A 10,192-nucleotide genomic window follows, 5' to 3' on the forward strand; every position below is an offset into this window, starting at 1 on the left:
ACCATGTATGCCACTTTGAGCACCATGGAGGAGAAGTGGGATATAAATGCAGTTAATGGTAAATAAATAAATGTGCACACAGAGCTAAAGGACAGAATCTTTAATAACCTGAATACAATTAAACCAGCCTCCCTGTTTAAATTGCCAACTTGTTTTAAAAGGGTTGTTTTTATTGAGTGTTTTAATTATGAAGGTTTATCTATATTTTGGAAAGCTGTTTGTCTGTACTCCATTTGCAGCTCAGTTTCAAGCAGAGCGCTATGGGCCTCACGCAATTAAAACCAAAGATTTTAAGGCACCTTTAATTTTTTTCTTAGGGACACGGGTGGCGCTGTGGGTAAAAGCCTCAGCGCCTAGGGCTGGCCGATCGAAAGGTCGGTGGTCGAATCCCCGCGGCAGGGTGCACTCCCAGCGCCTGCCAACCTAGCAGTTCGAAAGCACCCCGGGTGCAAGTAGATAAATAGGGACCGCTTACTGGCGGGAAGGTAAACGGCGTTTCCGTGTGCTGCGCTGGCCACGTGACCCGGAAGTGTCTCCGGACAGTGCTGGCCCCCAGCCTCTTAAGTGAGATGGGCGCACAACCCTAGAGTCTGTCAAGACTGGCCCGTACGGGCAGGGGTACATTTACCTTTACCTTTTTAATTTTTTTCTTAAGGTTAGGCTGCAAATGTGCAGGGAGTTGATATCCTTCTGACTTGACCTCGGAGTTCCTCAGACGCATTCCTGTCAACAGCTCTCTTGATCATGTGAGGAAAATCTACAACACATCCCACCCCCCTCAAACCAGTGTTACCCCAGTTTCCTGGAGGGTATGGGTATTTGGGGTGGGTGATGCTTGAATATTGTGTAAACTTAGTGTTGGGAAAAGAAGCGCCAGCCTCAGGATGTCACTGGACCTTGCTTTGCGAGAACAGATGCATGGTGGGGAGAGGTAAATTGTCTGCTGTGCAAGATTTTACTTCCTCTTCATAGACAAGGACGGTGGATCGAGTTTCCTTGATTCGTCAGCAAGGACGCGGCGTGGACTCATCAGAAACGACAATCGATATGAAATGGAAACATTGGCGGGAAGAGAGAGTGAAAGTTGGAGCCTTCTCTGAGTCAATGGCACAAGAAGCTTCTTGACCTCTTTCCCCTCAGCCTCAGGACTGCAGTGAATAAAGTGGATAAACAGTCACAAGTCCAAGCAGGGTGGGTAGAAATTGTAACTCAAGAAGAAGGTAGCCCACCATGAGGCACCCAGCCACTAGGGTCAAATTTGCACCATACATTTACAGCAACTGCTTTGAACAATCATGGCTTCCCGCAAAGAATTCTGGGAGCCGTTGTTTGTCAAAGGTGGCTGAGGGGTGTTAGGAAACCCCTATTGCAATTCTCGGGGTTGTTGAACCATCAACCCCTCTTCACAAAAGGACTGATGTATGGTGGCCTAGGTCAAATTGTCGCTTCTTGCCTGTCATGGGACTGGGGAGGCTAGGGTTCAAACAGCCCCAAACATCTGGAGAGTCTGGCAATGGGTGCTCTAGGGAGCAAAATAACAAAAGACATAAGAACATAAGAAGCTGCCTCATACCAAATCATATTGTTGGCCCATCTAGCTCAGTAGAAGGTGCCCTCTAGGTGTTGTTGAACTGCAACTCCCATCAGACCCAGCCAGCATAGCTAACGGTAAGGAATGATGGAAGCTGTTGTCCAGCAACACCTGGAAGACACCATATTGGCTATCCTTGGTCTGTACTAGCAGTGTCTCCAGCTGTTTTTGGACTACAACTTCCATCATCCCTAGCTAGCAGGACCAGTGGTCAGGAATGATGGGAATCATAGTCCAAAACCACCCAAAACCCAAGTTTGGGAAACCCTACTCCAGGGTTTCAGAGTGGACTCAGTGGAGACCCTGGCAGACCTACTTGGGAGATGCTGAGGCCCCAACCAGGGACCTTCTCTGTGCAAAATAGGTGCTTGTCCACTGAGTTATAGCCCTACCCCACAAAAAGGGAGACTTGAGCACCTAGACAGGAGACTGAAGGGGCATAAGGGTCTCCAGATCACAGTCTCACCCACTGGGGTGAGATATGCTGCATCTCTATTTAAACTACAGCAATTATTTCTAAATGTGCACACGTGCCTATAAATCAGCAAGCCCAAATGTTATGCAAATCTGTGTCCTCTCCTGACTGCTATTTTGATGATGCATTTCCTTTCTGGGTGATGTGTAAGTAGCTACCCTTTTGTGAGTGTACAAGGAGGTCTGTAGTTTGGGCAATGAAGCCTGGCATGAGAATTGGGGTTTTCCAAGCGCATGCCACTTTTCTGTTGTGAAACCTTGGAGGTTCTTAATATTTCTGTCATCTGTGCCATCCTGTAAGGCAGGGCTGGGAACCTGCAGTCCTCCAGATGGCCAGGATGTTGGGAGCTGGAGACTAGCCACATCCAGAGAGCCACATGTTCCCCAACCCCTGCTGCAAGGCAGGCTTCGCCAACCTGGTGCCCTCCCGATGCCCTGGAAGACAACTTGGTTTTATGGGAGTTGTAGTCCAAAACACCAGGTTGGAAAAGGCTGATGTATTGATAATTTACCAAGTATAGGTGTATAGGATATGTCAATCTCTGACACAAGAAAAATCTGGAGTGACTTTGGATACTAAACTGACATTCTATTCCATCAGGCTTCCTCAGTGGAAGAGATGGGAAGGAGGACTCCCTCCATATGCTTTGCCAAAAGATCAGCATCACTAGACACCTACCCTGGGATTATTACTATGCCAACTGGTCAGTATAAGAACGACTACTTGAGAATTGGCACCTGAGTTTGCTTCTCCACCTCCCTCTTCCCAGCCTGTCCCCTTTCCCTTGTCTGTCGGATTTCTTAGATTGTAAACCTGCGGGTGGTTTTAATTTATTGGATGTGCAAGCCGCTCTGGGGAGGTGCTTTTTTTGCTGAAGAGCAAGGCACAAGTGCTCTAAATAAATAAATAAAGCAAGCTCAAGTTCAGGGTCCGGCCCTTCCATCAGGCAAAGTGATATGGCAGCTGCCTCAGGCGGCAGGTACTGTAAGGTTTTGGACTGTGAGGTTTTGGAAAGCAGAACTGTTTGTGCCATATGGCCGGGAATATAGGTGCCAACTCCCTGGGTACCTGAGCACCCACAAAATTCCCCAGAAAGGGGCCGGGCACCAACAAATTTCGGTGTCAGGGCCATGGCACTCATGGCCTCGGGCACCCAGTCGTGGGGGCCAAACTGGCATTCCTGTGGCCTGGCCGTCACCCCGTAAACTAACATGCTGCTCCCCGTGTGTGTGTGTGTGTGTGTGTGTGTGTGTGTGTGTGTCTCAGAGAGAGAGAGAGAACGAACATTGTCCCATTGCTGCTGATGATGTAAGATTGAGCTGCCAGATCAGTTGGCTGTCAACCATAGAATGGGGTGTGCAGATGCCATTTCAGACTTCACCCCAACAGAGATGGCTGATGACCACTGGACCCAGTGGGGCAGCTAAGGGTCCCCCTTGGCTGGAGGTGGTCAGTTTGTTCTTGTTTTCTCCTTGTCCTCCCCACTCGCAAACATTTATTTATTTATTTTCATATAATTTCCATACCGCTTGATTGTAAAAAAACACACACACACAAAACCCCTCAAACGGATTAAAACAATAAAATGATCCAAAAACAGTTAAAACCAGCTTTTTAAATCATTCAAATAATGAAAACCAGCAATAAGCAAAACACAGATTAAATTACGGGAATGTTCTACATATCTGGACAGGCTAGCCTAAACAAACACCTTTTTAGTAGTCGCCAGAAAGACTACAGTGAAGATCAATTTCTTTACAAATGCGGAACTAGTATTATGTGGCACTTGGAATGGTGCATATTCCACAGAAGGAAAGGGTTGAGTGGGCATATGTGGGGTCAAGCAGTTCAGACACTTAAAATGCAGCCGTACAATTGCTTAGCATCTATCTGAACTCAACCCTGTGAGGTAGGCTAGGCTGAGAGGCCCCTTTCTCCAGCTCCCTTCCTCCCACCATCAGACAAAGTTGAAGGGTGAGACCAGGTGCCCATAACAATATTTGTGATTCGCTGTGCTGTTCACAGCTGTGATTGGCCAGCAGAGGAGATGGACAGAAAAGACTCTGGGCAGTCTCAGAATGATTGGAAAGTTATGAATGGGGTAGGCGGATGGAATACAAGACAGCCTTGGATTTTGAAGTAAACCACCTTGCCCTAGCGGTCAGTCCCCTCTGCGCCTCAGGCAGCAAAATGTCTTTTCTCCCATTTCCCCCTCCCTTGCTTTTTATTACCATGTCTTAGCATCAGGCTATACTTGAGGCAGGCAGGCACTCTGCACATTCTCAATGGCACCCTGTTTATCCTTTCTTTAAAGCAGGACTATTCCTCCACCAAGGGTGGCATTTGCTGTGGCGCTTACTTACTTGGAGGGATGGAAAGGCATTCTCTGTGTACACAAAGACCTTTTAAAAATCACTTCATGTATAATATATTACAGCAGATGGGTGGCTCTTAGCTGAGGAAAGAATGTGCTGCCCCAACTCAATTTTTCCCTTCCTTTAAATTGTGGCTACTTAAGTGCCATGCTCACTCAGTGTGGTGAGAATGCACTCTGCACATGCTCAAGTTCACAGAATCCACTTTTTATATTTAAAAACTCCCTGAATATCACGTCTGAAGGTTTCATTCAACATGCTCGAATCAACTCTGTTTCTTAAAAGTAATCCCCTGTGTATCCGAGCTGTATCTGGTTATACTTAAACAAGGAAAGGAAAGCCCTCTGTTCATGCTTAAGCCCCAGTTGTCTGCCTGTGTGTATGTTTCAGAAAGCCTAACTTCATGTGGGATAGCTGGAGAGCTCAGTTGGTGGAGCATGAGACTCAGGGCCGCAGGTTCGAAGTCCACGTTGGGCAAAAGATTCCTGCATTGCAGGGGGTTGGACTAGATGCCCCTTGGGGTCCCTTCCAATTCTGTGATTCCATACCAGACCTGGTCATTCATTGGGGTGGGGACACGCCCCCTGTACGTGCTTGACAACGTGGGAAAAAATAACCAGGTCCTCACACGGAGCAGAGCTGTCCCTGCCTAGTTAGGTACGCGCTCTGCACATGCTCAGGGGCGTCTTTTTTGCTCTTTGTTTTGAAGACAACCCCTGCCTACCGCGGGTGTGTGGGGGGGGGGGGGGAGCGAGAGCCGGCTCGTCACATGACCTCTCCTTCTCCGCCTGCCGGGCCCTTTAAACCCTTCTCCGCCGAGCCAGTGGGAGGAGACCGGGGCCGGCTCGGAGGCACCGGCGGGGGCGCCTCTTCCTCGCAGCGGGAGCTGCTGCGCGCCGGTAGCGGCTAGCCTGCCCGCCCCAGCGCTTCCCTTCCGTCCCTGCACCCTGGTACCGACGCCGCCGGGCGGACCCGACGCCCCTTCCATGCCTCTCCAAGCCCGGTAAGCGCTGCGCCCTCGCCGCCTCCCCCTTCGCCCTCTCCTCCTGCTCCTCCGAGGAAAAGAAGCAGCAAAATCCGCCGCCTCCTGCTGCTGCTTTTCCGCGGTCCTTTCCTCCTGCTCTTAATCCCAAGATTTTGCTCTTTGCACGAGCGGGGAGGTATGCTGGGGGTGGCTCGAAGGAGGGCCGCGATTTCAAGAAATGCTGCTTTCCACCGATCGTCTCCTTTAGCAGTTTTTTAAAAAAATATTGTAATTGTGGCTTTCCCATTAAGAATCACTTGTTTTGCGTGTGTGTGCTTTTATGGGCTGTGCGGGGACGCTGATCTCTCTCCTCCACCCTCCCGATCAGTTTGGTTTGTAACGTTGTGGGGGTTTGTAAAAACGCAAGCGCGAATGGGTGGTCTGCTGGGGAAGCAAAGCAGCCCCCTGCGGGGTTTGCTTCCTGCTGGGTGTGTTGCGAGCGCTGCCACCTTAAAATGACAGGAGGTGCACATCTGGATTGTGCAGCTGTGTGGGGGCTCCCCCCCCGCCGCCGCCACTTACACACGCATGCACATACACACACGCCACCACCTTCTGGGGTGCAAATTGGTCCTGAAGAATTTGGCCCTTCTGTGTGTTTTGCATGTGCGTGCGTGACAGCTATTTGGGGGGGGGGGGGAAGATCCACACAAACCCCTCTTGTAAATTTGCAACGCTTGCGTTAGGTGTTGCCTCTGTGTGTTTTTGTGTGCGTGTGCATGCATAGGCGAAATATTTAGGGAGAAATATGTTTTCTTCTCCTCCCTCCTTTTCGCTATGCCTGTTTTGTTTGCAATTTATCGGTGCTTTTCTCTGTCGGGTGGTGATCGTGTGAGCGAGAGAGAGAGATTCCCTCCCACTCCCTCCTTTTTCTTGCATATTACAATGCCACACACACACACACACACACACACACGGCCAGATCGACGTGGTGTTTTTTGTTTTTTGCATCCTGAGTGGTGTTGCGTGAAGCGAGGACGGCGATCTCTTGGGAATAATCCATATTCTATGAACCTGCCAATCCTTCCTTCCTTCCCTTAATGAGATCTGGGAGACGCAGCACGACGGCTGCCCCCTCCACCCCGACTTGCAATTATTTTGCAAGGAGACCCGTGAAGGGAGGAGGCCTTTCTGCAGGGGAGGGCGCCGGTGGGTTGCCTGCGTGCTTTCCTCTCTTTCCACCTACACCTGCGTGGGCAGACATCAGGTGCGATTAACCAGATAACCACAGGTTCGGCTGCAGAAATCCGTATCTGGGACTGCCCAGTCTGCCCACTGACTGCCCACATGTAGTGTGAGAATTGGGTCAGAGTGGCTGTAGGGTCCTCTCCTGCCTTCTTCCTCATCAGTGGGTCCTGGGCTGTTGTTTTCCCCCTGCAAATGACTCAGGGGAGCAAGGAGATAAATCTCTGTGGGGTGGATGTATGCTCCAGATATGGGGCAGGCAGGCTCCTTGAGCAACCCCCTGACCCTTCCCTTTGCCCCATACACTTCTTTGCTTCCCAGTCTACAGCTCCGTGCATGAATGCTTGCCATTATGGTGGGCTGGATGTGCAGAAGGGGCAATCACAAGGCGTGTGTGTGTGTGTGTGTGTGTGTGTGTCTCCATGTGTGCTTTGCATGCAAAACATTTCATCTGTGTCAAAGGTGGAGGACACTTCTGTCTTCGCTGCCAAGGCGGAAACCCCACCAAAGAATTTAGGGCTAATGGCTAATGGCAACATTTCGCCTTAGGGGGGAAAGCTTTGTTTGGGAAGGATGGGAATGTTGTGAGGAGACTGAATTGCCCCTTGATTGTTTCTATCACTGCATCTCTCATTCTCTGGCTTCCGTTTGTCGGTCACACTAGTTGGAAGTGGGCTTCTATATGGAGTGAGCTTTTGGTTTCGTTCAATAATGTGTTTCTGGCCCGAACAGAATGGGGTTGGGCCCTTGTCGGGGGTTTTTGGGTTGTGTGTGTGGTACATGCTCTTGAATACATCCTTCAAGTGTGAGGAGGCAGTGAAGTGAGGAAGGGCTTGCCCTTGTCTTATAATAATAATAATAATAATAATAATAATAATAATAAATTTTATTTAAACCCCGCCCTCCTCAGGGCGGCTAACACCAGTAAAGTTACAGTAAAAACATAATAGCGGAAAACCCCAATTTAAAATACAGGTTGAAATGCAATTTAAAAAGCAGCCTCATTTTAAAAGTGGCCCATAGATCAAAACCATAAGAGGAGGGAAACATAAGGGTCAGACTGAGTCCAGACCAAAGGCCAGGTGGGAAAACTCTGTCTTGCAGGCCCTGCGGAAAGATGTCAAGTCCTGCAGCGCCCTAGTCTATTGTGCCTTCCACCAAGTCGGAGCCAGTACTGAAAAGGCCCTGGCCCTAGTTGAGACCAATCTAACCACCTTGCGACTTGGGACCTGCAAAATGTTGTCATTTGTGGATCTTAAGGTCCTCCGCGGGGCATACCAGGAGAGGCGGTCCCGTAGGTTTGTGGGTCCTAGTCCATTAAGGGTAGTGGTTGCCTAGTGAAAAGGAATCCTAGAACTGTAGAATTGGACACAGGGACCCCCAAGGGTCATCTAGTCCAACCCCCTGCAATGCAGAAAGCATCCATGACAGGTGGCCACATATAATGGGACAAAACCAAGTGCTGCTTCCTGGTGGGGGGTTCCTACCATTGGCAGGACATTAGCAACAAGAAAACTAGCGTTCAATAATGATCTTGACTGGCTGCGGGTTGTAGAGGGATGCTTAATTCTCCTTGTGTCCCAGGATGCCTTGGGAGGGGAGGCTAAATCCCAAAGAAGGATGGAAGTTTTAAGAAGGTCTTTCCCAATCCAGGCAAATTCTGGGACAAGGGTTACCAGAGATATTGTCCAGAGAGTAGAGACCACCGGCTTAAATGTAGCTGCTGTTAAAGGTAAAGGTAAAGGTACCCCTGCCCGTACGGGCCAGTCTTGACAGACTCTGGGGTTGTGCGCCCATCTCACTTAAGAGGCCAGGGGCCAGCGCTGTCCAGAGACACTTCCGGGTCACGTGGCCAGCGTGACAAAGCTGCATCTGGCGAGCCAGAGCAGCACATGGAAACGCCGTTTACCTTCCCGCTGGTAAGCGGTCCCTATTTATCTACTTGCATCCGGAGGTGCTTTCGAACTGCTAGGTTGGCAGGCGCTGGGACCAAGCAGCGGGAGCGCACCCCGCCACAGGGATTCGAACCACCGACCTTTTGATCGGCAAGTCCTAGGCGCTGAGGCTTTAGCCCACAGCGCCACCTGCGTCCCTGTAGCTGCTGTTACTGGTAGGTAATGTTACTTGCTGTCAGGGCAACAATTCCACATAGCTGAAATCAATTCATTAAAATGTTCTGTTCTGTTACCGTTGGCTTTAATATAGAGCTGCCATACGTCCGGATTTTCCCAGACATTACTGGGATTTCAAAGGTGGAATTGACGTCTGGGATACTCAACAGTTTTGGGATGTCCTGGTTTTTATTTTTTGAAATACGGCAACGCTACTTTAATAGGGATTAAGGGTGGCAGTCAGCTGTAGCAGTCGTACTTGGAGCACATCAGTTGGAATGAATGAACAGGACTAAGCTAGGCCTTTTAATTTCAATGGATCTACTCTGAGTAAAACTTACCACCCAGAGCTCTCTTTTTCCTCATCACAATACATGTGTTAATTAGATCACCAAATGCCAGGATGCCTGTGCTTATCGCTAACAACTGTTTTGTGAATGTTAATTATAGCTGTTAACTCCTGCTATTAAAATATAGCCTATATAACTCGGGGTAATGCTGCAGGCATCTCAAAAAGTGGACCACCATCAGTGAAACCTTGTTCCAGGGATGTGACTCCTTCATGGCCTCCAGATGTTGTTGGACTCCAAGTCCCATCAGCCTCAGCCAATATGGCTGCCAGGAATGATGGGATTTGGAGTTCAACTATTTCTTGAGCAGCACAGAGGTCTCCCCACCTCTCCTTTTGCCATTATACCTTTGATGCATCTTTTAAGCTTTGTGGAAAGGACCAGGAAGCTGCCTCAGGCTTGAGTCAGACCGTTGGTCCATCTAGCTCAGTACTGTCTGCACAGACTGGCAGCAGCAGCTCTCCAGGATTTCACGGGGGAGTCCTCTCCAGGCCTGCCTGGAAATGTCAGAGATTGGACCTGGAAATCTGTGCGCAAGGCAGATGATGCTGTTACTGAGCTGTGAAAATGAAGGATGGAACAAGTTTGTTTTCTCCTCTTTCCAGAGACTGGGACCTGAACCAATGTATTCAAGTTACAAGGGGATGCTGACTAAACATCACGAAGAACTTTTCTGGCAGTAAGAGCAGTGAGACAGTGGAACAGACTCCCACAAGATGTGGTGGACTCTCCTTCCTTGGAGGCTTTTAAGCAGAGGTGGAATGGCCACCTGTCATGGATGCTTTAGCTGAGATTCCTGCATTGCAGGGGGTAAGACTAGAAGACCCTGGGGTCCCTTCTTTCAAACATGGCCGAGACGGCACCCCTTTGGAAATGGGTAGAATTGATGGTAGATCAAAACCCTCTCAGCCTGTTGGGGGGGGGGTTGTTGGGGTGGGGGGGCTCAGCAGGTGAGCCTATCAGGAACCTGTTTCAGCTGCTGCCAAACCCAGTATGGGTCATAGCCATGTCTGCTGGAGATACCTTCTGCCTAGTTGTGAGGATTAAACAAGGAGGGGGTGAACCATGTGCCCCCCAACCC

General features: G+C 49.6%; 1 protein-coding gene across 4 annotated transcripts in view; it reads left to right on the forward strand.

Annotated features, from left to right (window-relative positions):
* The first annotated feature begins 652 nt into the window (after window positions 1-652).
* Window positions 653-10,192, forward strand: part of SH2B2 (SH2B adaptor protein 2) — a 54,481-nt gene continuing 44,941 nt past the window's right edge. For 2 of the 4 annotated variants that reach the window (XR_014558336.1, XM_083714532.1), the window contains exon 1: window positions 5,410-5,444. The gene's annotated coding sequence lies outside the window, so the exon portion shown is untranslated. Of the gene's footprint in view, window positions 747-972; window positions 2,770-5,409; window positions 5,445-10,192 lie in introns of those variants that run through there. The other 2 variants (XM_083714534.1, XM_083714533.1) reach the window with 2 other exon arrangements.

This window comes from Podarcis gaigeae (genome assembly GCF_964106915.1).
Source record: "Podarcis gaigeae genome assembly, chromosome: 15".
In the NCBI taxonomy this organism is placed as follows: domain Eukaryota; kingdom Metazoa; phylum Chordata; class Lepidosauria; order Squamata; family Lacertidae; genus Podarcis; species Podarcis gaigeae.